Source organism: Geotrypetes seraphini, chromosome 11 (genome assembly GCF_902459505.1).
Source record: "Geotrypetes seraphini chromosome 11, aGeoSer1.1, whole genome shotgun sequence".
Classification (NCBI taxonomy): Eukaryota; Metazoa; Chordata; class Amphibia; order Gymnophiona; family Dermophiidae; genus Geotrypetes; species Geotrypetes seraphini.
In genome coordinates, this window is record NC_047094.1 from 70,279,791 (window position 1) to 70,294,287 (window position 14,497).

At 42.3% G+C, this 14,497-nt stretch overlaps 1 protein-coding gene across 1 annotated transcript in view; it reads left to right on the forward strand.

Annotated features, from left to right (window-relative positions):
* Positions 1 to 14,497, forward strand: part of ATP1A3 (ATPase Na+/K+ transporting subunit alpha 3) — a 121,184-nt gene that overhangs the window by 40,424 nt on the left and 66,263 nt on the right. The window lies entirely within an intron of this gene.

The following is a 14,497-nucleotide window of genomic DNA, read 5'->3' on the forward strand; positions in this document are numbered from 1 at the left end:
ATGCCTAGTTGATGTGCAGGAACTGAGCATGTGCACAATGACTGGGAGTGTGGCCACCTACTGCCACAGTAATCTAACAACTTATGGTTTCAGATTAAGGATGTCTTCAACTTGTGAGGCTTGTGGATCGCCACCAGTCAAAGAATTAAGGTATTCATTTTTAAACTTGGTGGGGGCAAAGTGGTGGTGGGGGGGGAGCAGGGAACAGTGAACGGAGATGGAGAGAAAATGCTGCATGCCCACTCATTTCACCCATTGGCACACCCAAAAATCACCTTCTGGCTACCGCACTGCCCCATGCATCCAAAAGAATCAAATGTATAAATCCAGCTTTTATTTCAATTAAAATAACTTATATGTAATCACTCTCCCTGCTTGTTCATTTGTATCAAACACCTGACACCAGTGATGTACTGGGGGGGTGGCGGTCTGCCCCGGGTGCAGCCTATAAGTGGGTGCTCTGAGGGCTTGCGTCTTCTCCTTCCACCAGCAGCAGCGCAACGGTTGAGCTCAAGAAAGGGTTTTAATGTGCCATTGCTTCAAAATACTGTATTTTCTTTCTGTGTAAATTTTATCCTTGTTCAACCAACCCACCCCCTTTTGTGTTTCAGTGGTTTTATTGATGACTGCACACTTGTACAACAATTAAAGCAACACAATAATACATTTGTCACTTTGTTTTGTATTAACAAAATTCCCTCTCTGTTCCCCTTTTCATTGAAAAAGCTGTGTAGTGAAGATAAATGTAATACTGTAGAACTGTACACTTAGGGCTCCTTTTACAAAGCCGCGTTAGCGGTTTAACATGCGTAATAGCGCGTGCTAATTTGCTGGCCACGCTAGCTGCTACCGCCTCCTCTTGAGCAGGCGGTAGTTTTTCGGCTAGTGCGGGGGTTAGTGCGCGCTAAAAATGTGCGTGCAATAAAGCCGCTAACGCAGCTTCGTAAAAGGAGCCCTTAAACTAGATATTGCTAGTGAAGAAAAAGCAACCCCCCGCAATAGTAACATCCAGCAAGAACATGTCATCAAACGGTTTTTCAATTACTTCCCATCTTCCCTACTCTCCCACAAAACTCAACTCCCCATCCTTCAACACAAGATCTCTACTATCCCATCCAAACATCTCACCTACCCAACCCCCACATGGTCTATAAACCACCACATGGCGCTAATACAGTGCCTAAGTATCTGCACAGTTCTAGGTGAGCTGAACTCTTAGACCTAGAGGAAATCCTAACCCCTTCCCCCTCAACCCCCCCACCCCAGAAAAAGAAAGTCAATAAATCATAATCACAGAGTGTTCAATATTAAGCTTCGGCCCCGTGGGCGTAGTGAATTCAAATAAACCTTCCACTGATTGTTCTTCCCAGGAAACCAGTGTATGATTCCTAGTCGACATTTGCGGGATACAAGAATCAGTATGGTATGGACTTGATTCCTCAAGTGCCAATAAGAGGGCAAGTCATTAATAGTCCAACACTGTAAAATACACTGTGATACTATGAGACACACCTTATGACACAACATTGGGCAACCCACAAAATGACCCAGGCACATCCAACATCAACTGTGTCAGCATTTCTACTACATTGCCACTCAGCAGTTGATTTAAGTAATGTGCTATCGCTGACCATAAATGTTGTACATACCAGCTTATAAGGGGGTTATAGCGAGATGTGTATCTGGAACCTTTTATGTGAAGTCCATTGCAGTTTTCCCTAGGTTACCCTACTGCCAGTGTACTAAGAATTCTGTTCCCGGACACATCAGTGGCTTGCTTTTGTGCATTTTCTCCTAAGACATTTTATTTCAAAAATGGTGCCAAAAGATAGATACACTGAGCACAAAAAGGTCTAGAAAATGATTTAGAAGCAAAAAGATAGACTTTTTCTGGTTTGTAAATCGTTATGTTCAGTACTCAATTTTTCAACATTTATCAGACTTAGACTTAATGGGGCTCATTTTCAAAAAACATAGGCATGTGGATTTAAAGATTATCTTCTGTGTTATTTAGATGTTTAGAGTAGTACTCTTTCTTCTTTTGCATCAATTGTGATTTATATTCTAGGATTTTCTGGCACCACTTAGTCTTGTTTTCCGGAGATGGGTGTTTATGCCAGAAGCGCTTGGCTTGTCGGCAAGCTCTTTTTAAGGACTTAAACGCTGAGTCAGACCACTGCTCTGATGATCTTTGGATTCTTTTGCTGCATTTCAACAGGGCTAGTTTGTTTAGGGTTTGTTCATTGATTGTTTTCCAGGGGTCCAAGAAGTTTTGGTCAGGAATCGGGAGGGATAATAATGAGTTATCTTTTTTCATTCCAGTATGATTCAGGAGTTATTTTGATTCTATAATAAAAGGCTACTCGGGGGGGGGGGGGGTCGGTTTGGTTTTTGATACCTCTTTCCAGAATATGGTGAATTTTAGGATAGGTGGTCCGACCAAGGTACTTTGGAGAATGAAATTCTAGACAGCTTGTGCTTTTTGCTGAAGTTGAAGAGGTGAGTAGACCTTTTTCCTGTATGGGCTGTTGAAATAGGGGTTTGAGATCTAGCTCATTTAAGAGATCAAGGAATTTTAGGATTTGAGGTTGAGTCTAGGTGGAGGATGAGGTCTCCTATGATGAAAGTGGAATCATATTTTCCTGTGGTTCTTGAGATGTCTGAGAACTGTGGTTCAGCTTCTAGCTACTTTCCAGGAGGGATGTAAAATAGTATGCAGCAGATAGGGTGTTGGCAAGAATCAATGTTTATTTCTACCGTTACTAGTTCTAGTGAGATGAGAGTTATAGATTTCTTGATTTTGATGTGCAAAGATGATGTGTGTAGTAACCCCAGGCTGCCTCCCCTGCAACCAATTCTCGATAGTTGGGTGATTTTGTAGTTTAGTGAGCAGAGTAGTTTTAATTAGGAGTCATCTTGCCTTGGTATCCATGTTTCGGTTAGGATTAGAAAGCCAGGTTGTAATTCATTGAGCAGATCTTTTATAGTTTCAGTTTTGTTGACCACTGATCTCACATTAATTTATTCACATGGGATTGAGACAAGTACAATTTCATTAGTGTAAGTGGTTTGGATTTTTATTAGGTTTACCGGGTTTGGTTTAGTGATGTGATTGTGGTGTGGTTTGTGGTATCTGTGTGATCCAAACAGTGTTGGGATTACCCATTGCATGTGGTCAGTGCAGTTTATCATAGGGTGCCTCCATGATGGGACTGTGTGTTTTGAGGGGATATATGGTCTGTTAATTATATGGGTGGAGTATGCTTTGGTTCATCTGGTGTTGATCAGTAGGCAGAGAATTGTTATGAGATGCCAACTCATTTTGGTTGTTTCAGTGTAGAAGATACATATATTTGAATGAACTCACATTCAGAGATTAGCACCTTATAGCAGGTAAAATTTGGTTAAAATACTGTAATTGTCTCTGAGTTGGCTCATGTTCAGAGGTTAGTTCCTTATAGTTTGTATATGTGATTACCGTATTTGTCACTCCATAAGACGCACTTTTATCCCCCAAAAGTAGGTAGAAATGTCTATGTGTCTTTTGGAGCAAATATAATAATAAACTGCCCCCCTACTTTCCTGTGACTATTTGTCCGGAGAAGGCTCCAGTTTGCCCCGGCATCAGCCCCATCCTGCTCCGGACGGGCGATCTATACAATGGAAGCTGTCCTGGCCCCGGGTAGCCAGGATCCGGGAGAGTGGGATGGGGGGAGATGCAGAAGCCTGTGCTGGGCGCTGAAAAGAAGCCTTTTCCTGCCATAGCCTGCTTCTTATAATAAAACAACAGCAGCATGGCGCTGGTAAACATAAGCAGTGCTTCACAGCTGCCCGCTGGCCAATCAGGGCATGCTCCCCCACCGCAACATCACAATGGCCCCAGTGTCGGCAGCACGTACACACGGGGAGGTTGTGCGGGATGGCAGCTCGCAGCCAGCAGCTAGGGCAAGGCTTTGCTTGGCAACAAGTGGCAGACAGGCCCGGGGAAAGCACCGCGAATAGGAGAAAGGAGAAAGCATTCGCTGGTCTGCCTCTTTCCCCCTTACTATAGTTTTAGTCAACTTTTAATGACAATACATAGAAATACATCAATTCATAAAGGAAATAAGATAATATCTTTTTTTACTGGACTAATTGTAAAAAAAAAACCAAAAAAATGCTTTGCTTTCTAAGGTAACCCTTATGATGATGATCTGAAGAAGGGTTATCTTCCAAAGCTATTAAAAAGGTAGTAGGGGGCGATTTTAAAAAGGTATGGGGGATTTAAAATGGTACAGGGGTGTAAAAAATTGTTAGTCAGCTGGGACGGATCCCTCCTGTCCCGGCCTACCACTAGACCACCAGAGAGGGTACAGGGTAGGGTGGTGGGACAGGGTACAGAGCCTGGCAGGGAGGAGGGACAGGGTGCAGAGTCTGGCAAGGAGTGTGGGGTTGGGTACAGAGCCTGGCAAGGAGTAATGGGGGGGCTGGGTGCACAGCCTGGTATATTTTGTTAAATATATATTAGTACACCATTTAGCTCAGAATATTTTTTTTCTTGTTTTCCTCCTCTAAACCTAGGTGTGTCTTTTAGTGCAAAAAATACGGTAATTGCTATAATTGTGTTTGAGTGTGTGCCACAAGTGATATTTGTTGGAAATGACACTTGAGGAGATTTTGGTTAGTGGTCACGCTGGGCAGTGCTGGAAGGAGTCTGCAGGTGGAAGGTAGAGTCTCTTTTGTAGGGAAGGTAGATGTGCTGAAAAGGTTACTTTGAGTTGGTAGAATAGTTGTACTATTGTAAATTGTAGGTTGGTCTCTATGTATAGGGTAAGAGTGGGTTTGTGATATTTAAGTGGGATGATGGGAGGATTGGAAGTAGGAGGCTCAATTAGTGAAGATCTCTTTAGACAGGAACAGCTGGAGGGTTGAGAGTAATGCTTAGTAGTATAAATATAATGTGAGCCTAGGATGGGTGGGATGAGGGGCAGGGTGGGTGTAGCCTGAGCTATGAAAAACATCTTTAAAAGTCACTTTATATTGGAATGTAGAAAGCAATTATCAGATAGAGAAGTTTATATTAATCTGTTGAGGTAAGAGATATTCCCCACAAAGAGAGAAAATACTAAAATCAGATATAAGCTTTATGGACTTTTTAAATACTTGAATGAAGGATGCAGGGAGGGGCCCAGCAATGAAGAGAATTGGTCATAGGTAAATAATGAACCAAACCTAGAGAAAATCCTTTCACAATCAGATAGAAACGTGAACATTAATCTATTGAGGTAAGAGATATTCCCCCCCCCCCCCCACCAAGAGAAAAAATACTTTTTTCTTCCTATTTGTGGACTTTAGCCTCTTCTGTGCTGTTGCTTGCATATATCTCAAAAGTTTGACATTACACATATCTGACTGACCCAGAAATTTTATTGCCCAAGAGTTATTCCACTGTTTTTTTATGTTTGTTTGGGTGTCATTTCTAAGGCCTCTCACCCCTGAGTTTATCGGGGATCACGTTCCTAGAAACCACCAGAAGATAACTTTTGGGGCAGGGTCCTTTCCCATAGTAAGTAGGGAAAATTTGGTGAATGGGAGATTGTATTGGCTTTGCTCACCCTTGCACATATGCCCTTTCATTGGCAATATCAGCAAGACTGTCCAAGTGACCAAGGAGTTAATTAACCCTGAGTGAATGTTAGAGTTGGTGCTAAGACTTTATGTGAGATGTGCATCTTTGCTTGATGAGCTTATTGCTTAAGATATTTTCTGATACCTTCTCATTTCACAAGAAGAAAAGTAAAATCTAATGATTTGGAAAGAACTTGGTTGTGATTTAGAACAATGATGTCACAGGATAATGATGTCTTTATTGCTGTTTGGAAGCTGTGCTGATGATTTGAAGCATGCCTCACGCGTTGCAAGCTTTAACAGCTTTAACCTTGAAAAGAAAGGCAATGAGGAGCCCAGGAAACATACAGTATAATGGAGACCATTCTTATTAGAAATGGAATTCAAATTTTTATGAGCTTCTTCAGCAATGGATTGGGTGAATTTATTGTATTTACTGGCTAAGCTTATTTTCAATCTGTGAGCTGTTACCCTAGGGCCGTGTTTCTCAACACGTGGTATGCGTACCCTTAGGGGAACGCAAGCCACTTGTTGGGGGTATGTGCAACCAAAGATATTGCTTGCCTGCCTGCCAAAACCGCCGACGGGATCCATCTTCCTTCCCTCCACCTGTCCGCCGAAGCCGCTGGCGGAGATCCCTCCTTCCTGCCCTCCACCCGCCCGCCGAAGCTGCGGCTGGGGATCCCTTCTTCCAATCCACCCCCTCTACCGAAGCTGACCCAGAAGCTGACCCAGTATCAGAGCTGTGGGTCAGCTGGAGGTCCCAGTTACCTCCTGCCTTCAGCAGGACTTGTTTGAGGGACGTGCAAGCAGTGGTTCACATGAACATGGCTGACCTGGAAACTTTCATCTCTGACGTCAGAGTTCTACTGCTGAAGGCAGAAGGAGCGAGTGCGGTTTGAGCAAGTAAGGGAGACAGGGGACATGATCTGGGTGAAAGGGAGAAAGGAGGGGGGCAAGGAGCATGTTGGGACATGGGAGGAGCATGATTTTGGATCAAAGGCAGGGAGGGGATGGCACTAACTTGGGACACAGAAAGAAGGGAGGGGGCATGAAAATGGAACATAGAAGGGAGGGAGGAACATAGGAAGGAGGGAATAGAAAGGGAGAATTGTTGGGCATGAGTTTGTGAGTGAGGGAAAGAGATGGTGCACATGGGGAAAGGAAGAAAGAGGAAAATTGGGCATAGAGAGAGAAGAGTGAGGTAGAGATGTATGGGGAATAGATGGATGAGAGGGAGAAATGTTGGATATGGTGGTGGAGAAGGAACAGAGGGACAGATTCAAGGGGATGAAAGGGGGAAGAATGTTGGACATAGTGATGGAAGGAGAGTTGTGGCATTGTGCTGGAGAGGTGTGATAGAAGGAGAAATGGGAATGGGGTTGGTGGACAGTGGTGAAAAATGCTGCACATGATCCAGGGATGAGAGAGGGAAAAATGTTGGATGTGGCAGCAGAGGGGATGGGAGAGATGCCTAGATCTCTCAAGACTGATGGGCAGTGAGAGAGAGAGGGAGATATGTTGCCAGTAGGAGTGGAGGAGAGAAGAAGAAAGTTGGACTCATGGAGGGATAGAGAGAGATGTTGATTGGGAAAGGGAATGAAGTCCGGAGGAGAGGAAGCATGCAGGAGGCAGAAAAAAAGAAATATTGGATGCACAGTCAGAAGGAAGTGCAACCAGAGACTCATGAAATCACCAGACAATAAAGGTAGGAAAAATGATTTTATTTTCAATTTAGTGATCAAAATGTGTCAGTTTTGAGAATTTATATCTGCTGTCTATATTTTGTACTATATTTGTCTATTTTCCTATAGTTGTTACTGAGATGCATATTTTAAAGTCATCTGCCTTGACTTTTTGGGGGAAAACCCAAATATAAATGATAATTAACATTTTCTCTGTGTATAGTGTGCTCTGTGTTTTTTTTTAATTTTGTGGTTACCATATGTATTAATAAGATTATATTATGGTGTATATGAAAAATGAATGGAAGAAATTGCATTACAATTAGTACTATTATTATGGGGTTGGGGTTGGAGACAGGGGCGGGGCTACTTGGTTGATATTTGTTAGACTTAAGGGGGTACTTGGCTTGAAGAAGTTGAGACCTAGGGGGTTTTGTATGGGTTATTTTTCTATTTTTTTTTATAGCTAGGGGCCCATTTTACAAAGTGCTAATATGGTGCAGGGAATAAAGACCATCCCCAAGTGCGACTATACTTTTCTCTAACTGCATCACATAATGCAAGAAACAGAGACCATCCCCCTGGTGAAAAGAATAAACACCGTCCCCAGGTGTGTCTACCCCTTTTGTCTCACTGTGTCATATGGTGCAGGGAACAGAGACCATCTCCAGATATTTCAACCTTTTTAATCTCACTTTATCACCCATGGTAGAAAATAAAGATCATCATAGGGAATTTCTAGCCTTTCTGTCTCACTGTATTACACTGTTAATAACAGAAACTATCTTCAGTCATTTCTGTTCCTTCTGTTGCACTATATCATAGTGCAGGGAATATAATTGTGAAGAATCTATTTAAGTGCCTATCATGGTTGACTGATATATACTTACCCTATAATAGTCAGGTGTGTCGTGTAGAAAGGGGGGGCTGCTATATAGTGATGCACTATTTGGTAGCTTTACCCATTGAGGTTTATTAAGATTGATGATAATGCACATTAGGAGACTTTGAACCAGTATGAATTACTCACCTAAACTGACCCTTGATGATCATCTAACAAATGGTAGAGACTATTATAAAGAACAAAATAACAGAACATATATGTAAGCATGGATTAATGAGCGAAAGCTAACATGTTTTAGTCAAAGGAAATCTTACCTCATCAATCTACTGCATTTCTTTGAAGGGGTGAATGAGCATGTAGATCAGGGGTGTCAAACTCAATCACATAAGGGGCCGAAATCTACAACATAGGCTAAGTCATGGGCCAAATTTTTAATTAAGATGCTTAGGGGTTCTTTTATTAAGGTATGCTAACCAGTTTAGCATGTGCTAAATGCGCACCTTAATAAAAGGACCCCTTAGTCTTAGTAGAAGTATAGGGTTATAACCTCTCCAACTCCACGCAGCCTCTAGGATGTAAACAAAATAAATACGTTGATGTTTATGTATTTGATACACCACCTTTTTGTGGTATAACTAAAGCGGTTTAGCTGACTTACAACAGACCTGAGAAGCATGTAGAAGGTAGTGACATGCAATCAGAGAACACTGAGTAGCAGGAGAAAGACAGTGTTAGGGATATAGAGAGAGCACTAAAAAGAAAAGTACAGTGAAGTGACAGATAGCTAGAGGGCACCGAGAATTGGGAATAAAAACAGTGAGAGGCAGGTAGGAGCACAGAGATGGCAGCGTGGCAAGTAGGTAGAGGGCCCCAAGAAGCAGAGAAAGCAATGGCAAGTAGGTAGAGAGCACTTTGAAGAGGGCTGAGAACAATGACAGACAGTAGACAGTACTGGAGCAGGTAGGCACCCCTCCCCATCTCTGCTTTGAGGGCTCCTGCAATCTATTAAGCCTCATTCTATAGGCTCCTCCCATCTACCGGCATTGTTTTAATACTTTTTCCTTTAGTTTATGTCACCATAAAGTGGGCGGTACCGACCAGCCCCAGGAAACTGAAGCGCTGCCTCTGAGCTACGTAAGCCGCCTCTTGGGCGCCACCATGGATCTGCACGCGGCTGTTGGTGTAAAACATACAGCGCCAGAGCCAGGTGCAGGTCACAAGGCCAAAGAAGGGCCCAACAGCGTACAACCATCTCCACGGCAGAGGGAACATGCTACGGCAGGGTTCTGATTTTGATGCGGCTCCTTTTCACATTGGTAGAGCTACGCTGCACCTGATGGAGGTAGGGAACGAATGGCGGGCCAGATCTCAGCGACAGCAGGAATTGTTTGGCCGGCCAAATTTTATTATCCCGTGGGCCAGAGTTTGACATGTCTGATGTAGATAAAGGTGAACCATTTGAAATTGTGTATTTGGATTTTCAAAAGGCATTTGACAAAGTACCTCATGAAAGTCTTCCGAGGAGATTAGAAAGTCATGGGATAGGAGGTAATGTCCTATTATGGACTAGGAACTGTTTGAAAGACGGAAAACGGGTTTAAATGGTCAATATTCTCTATGGAGAAGGATAAATAGTGGTGTTCCCCAGGGGTTTGTGCTGGGACCGCTACTATTTAACATGTTTATCTAGAGCAGGGGTGTCAAAGTCCCTCCTCGAGGGCCGGAATCCAGTCGGGTTTTCTGGATTTCCCCAATGAATAGGCATTGAAAGCAGTGCATGCACATAGATCTCATGCAAATTCATTGGGGAAATCCTGAAAACCCAACTGGATTCTGACCCTCGAGGACCGACTTTGACACCTGTGATCTAGAGATAGGAATAACTAGTGAGATAATTAAATTTGATGACACAAAGTTAAATTGCAAGAGGATCTTGTGAGACTGGAAGACTGGGCTTCAAAATGGCTGCTACCTGCTCAACCAATCAAATTCAGAGCAATGTCCTCAGGGCTTTCAGGGGGTTGGGTGAATCCCCTGAAGGCCCTGACCACATGCCATTGATAGCCAGGGATACATTTATTAAAGAGCAACTTTAAAAACAAATAGGAACTTATGGAGTCCTTTTATTAAGCTGTTGCAAAAACTGGCCTTAGCATGCCCTTGTGTGGCTTTTACCCACATGCTGAGGCCATTTTTGCTGCAGCCATAAAATGTCTGATTTTCTATTTTTTTTTTTTTTAATTAATGGTCATGTGCTGATGTTGCCATTAGCACATGGCCTTTACAAAAATTGCCACGTATGCACTTACTTCACCTATTTTGTAGGCGATAAGGGCTCGTCCAGTAATCCTGCACTAACCAATTGTCACAAAGCAATGTACAAGATGTGCTAACTGATTAGCACAGGAATGGCCACTCTCTGTATCCCTGACACACCTCTTCAAACAAAAAAATTCAAAACATTTTTAGCGTACAGTTGGCATACACAGCGTGTAGTTACCACAGGATGCCTAAGCATGCCCTGCAGTATACCATTTTAAGCTGTGTTAGGCATGTGTTCAAGATAATCAATCAAATCCTCACATATTTTGGCAGAAGTGCCTGCCTCATGGGTAAATTCAACCTTATTGGGATTATGATCTGATCTATGAGAACATACATAGAAAAGGAAGAAAAAATGGGAATAACGAAGGACTAAAAAAAAAAAAAAAATCTTAAACTGCACATACACCATTATAACATTGTTAAAACACAGCGTAAATGAAATTATTTATGGAAATGCCTATGGAAATTCTAAAAAACTGCTCACAATGAATTCCCAGAGCAAATTGCTAGAAAAAAAATAACTGGATAAAATCAGTTTCTGTTTTCATGTTTGGATTACATGAAAACCGTGTGGATACAAGACTGTATTTGAATCGCTGCCTATGAACACGAAGGACTTGGGCTACCTTCGGTACCGTTTGATAAGTGGACTGTGGATTCAGCTAAGTACTCAGAGGATTGCATGACTGTTTCTGTTGAATTTTTGGGTCTTTGGGTCAGTGGGTTTTGGCATTAGGGGCATCACATGTTTGTCACTATTAATTAGACACTTATTAGCACACAGGAGTGCCCAAATGATGGTGTGCAGCCGGTTTGAATAAGCATTTGCTGGCTCTGCTTTTTCTTAAGCATCAGAGCGGCTCCTTCAAACTTCTCTTTAGAGCTTTCAAATTCACGCTGAGGGTGCTCCCCACTTTAATATTATTAAATATTATTCATTTATTTCAAGTTCATTGGAAATTGTGGAGGCCGGGGGATTCGGATTATCTGTGATGTCCCAGGGCATGCCCTACCTTTAGCGTTGTGTTTTTCAAGCATCTAAATTATATCTGTTTGGGGTATTTTTTGTGGATTTTTGGTTTGCCTAAAAAAAGTATTTTTAAATGTCCCTTATTTATATGCTTTCATAGACGGGATCATAGTCTGATAAAATTGAGTTTGCCCCTGAGGCAGACATTCCATGCCGAAACACGTCAGGCATTTGTCTGATCATCTTGAACACTTAAGATCCCTTTTACAAAGCCACAGTTTCGGTGCTGCCATGGTAAATTCACCGCAGCCCATTCCATTCCTATGGGATTCAGTGCACTTACCACACCAGCAATGCTACTGCATCTTTGTACAACGGGCCCTTAGATCCCTCTTTGTTTTCAATGTTTTTTTTTTAATACTGGCTGTTAACAGGACTGCTTTTTCTTTCTTGATTTTACTCTGCACTGTGGTTCACTTTTTAACTCTTGTTTCTAGTGCAATAGGCAGTGGCGTAGTAAGGGAGGAGCGGGGGGTCCACCAAGGGCGCGGTCTTCCTAAGGGCATAGTACCTCTCCTCCTCTCCACCCCACACCCACTCCTCTCCTTGCCTTGCGTGTGCCTCTTGCCTTCCCCATACCATTTTTAATTCCCCAGCATGGAGGTTGCTGTCCATGTCGGCATCAGCGCACTCTCTGACTTCACTTTTGGGACCCACGCCTAGGAAGTGACATCAAAGGGTGAGCCGATACCAACGTGGGCATGCTGCTTATGCCGAAGAAGTTAAAAAGGTATAGAGAAAGGGAAGGGGATGTGAGGGGGCAGGGAAGCGGGCTGGGGAGGGGCGCTACCGCTCCAGGTGCAGGTCACCCTTACTATGCCACTGGCAATAGGTGTCATTCTAGACAGTAGGGTATTCTCCCCATGCTTGCAAGCCTTGCAGAAGGAATTCATTCCAGGTTTTTAACTCCTCCAGAGGGCTCTGCTGCCCCTTCAGTTTTTCCTTCTGCAGAAGAGGTGGAAGGTGTCTTTCTGATCTGTTCTGTATATTTCTTTATTGTTTTCAGTATTTTTCACGGTTTTGCAGCTATCAGTGGCATCAATCAAGGTCTCTTGTGCTTCAGAGCCTATGGATACAAAACTCCCCTGACTTTTCATCTGGACATAATCAGATTCCTAAAGGGGACACTAAGACTCATACCACTGGTAAAACAATTGGTTCTGTCATGAAACCTTAACGTGATTTTGCATGGCCTCAGTCAGGCTCCTTATGAACCTATTCAAGAGGTGTCCTTGTTGGATCTTACCATCAAGACTGTTTTCCTTATGGCCATTTCATCAGCGAATTGAGTCTCGGAGCTGCAGGTCCTTTTGTACAGAGAGCCCTTCCTTAAGATCATGGAGGCAGGATTTTCTTTGTGCATGGTCTCGTCCTTTTTTGCTGAAGATTGTTTTGGTGTTTCATAGTAATTAAGAAGTAAGACCATCAGCATTCCAGTCCACAGGGTCAAAGAAAAAGGACCAGATTCTGAGAAAACTGGATGTGAGGAGAGTCCTCCTATGTTAACTGGAGGTTACTAATGAGTTTTGACTGTTAGACCATCTGTTTGTGCTCACCAGTCAGGCTAAACAGTGTAGACTTGTGTCTAAGGCTACCATCTCAGGATGGCTACAGATGGCCAACTCCTCAGCATATGTATATTGCCTGTAGCAAGCAATCGCTGGTATCTTTGAAAGCACATTCCATAAAAAGGTGTAGCTTCTTTATGGGTGGAATCTTGGGTGATTTTACTCGGGGAGATTTGTAAGGCAGCGATCTGGTCCACTCTTCATATTTTCTCCATAAATTCTACAGAGTGGACATGGCAGAATGAAAGAACACTGTCTTTGGGTCCTTAGTGTTACGAGCAGACACAGATGTCCCACCCTAGATTTCTGGGTCTGGTTTTGTACGTTCCTACTATCTAGAATGACACACCTGTTGCACTAGAAAAAGAGATTAGGTTCTTACCTTGCTAATATCTTTTCTAATAGCTAGGTGTGTCATTCTCAAACCCCACCCTGTCAGTTATTTACTGCCTCAATCAGAAAGTTCGAGTAAAAACAGAGATTTTGATGTCAATCAGTCCTCAAGGGTATGAAGAAAAATCTATTGCTTTAACACATTGGGAGAATGTTTGAGCTCCATAAATGTTTCTGATTGGTATGGTTATTTCAATGTTTCAATTGTTCAATTTATATGTTTGCTATACTTTCAGAGCAGAACAGATTTGTAGTTTGAGAAGTCTCCCTTTACCCCTCTATCACCTGCTTTGATACAGACTGAAGGAGGAAGCAGAGCCCTCTGGAGATGGCTATTGGAAAACTGAAATACCGACTTTTTGTGGATTATTCTGTTGAATCACTAATAAAGCTTACTTCAGGAACATCAGTTTCCACATCTTTCATAGACCTGTTTTTACAAATTAGTTTTTATGTTTATTGAGTTTTTAAGTACTGGTGGTTATACTTCTTGATGTTTTTACTTTCATGCCATTTGATATGATTTACAGACTTATAAGTTCATTTTGATTTGTATTTTATTTATGCAGTATTGTACTGTATTTTATTTTTTTCATGTAAAGTGTATTTCTTTTAGACCTAAACACACCCCTGAGGCAGGCTTCCACCTGGAGGCTGAAACATAGACTATGTCGGGTCATCAACTGGATCCTTTCAAAATAAGGACATCATGTTTATAGGATTTTTTATTCATGTGTTTCTACATGTATTTTATTTTAAGTTTATAGAAATAAAAGATTGTTTGTCTCAAGGTTGAGGTGTTCTATCCCATTCCCCACTTTTTCTCTTTCTGTTGGATTTTACGTGGGGATTTTGTTCCCTTTGTTCTACATCAGTTTCCATAGCATCTTTTGTTTTTGGGTTTGCCTTCTTCCTGTGGATACCCTTGAGTCAATTCTTCTTATTGGCTTAGTTTTCAGAATGTGCATCTGCTGTCTATATTTTGCACTGTTAACGAAGAAATATATTTCTTTCTATTTTTCTAGTGTTGTACTGCATGCAGAGT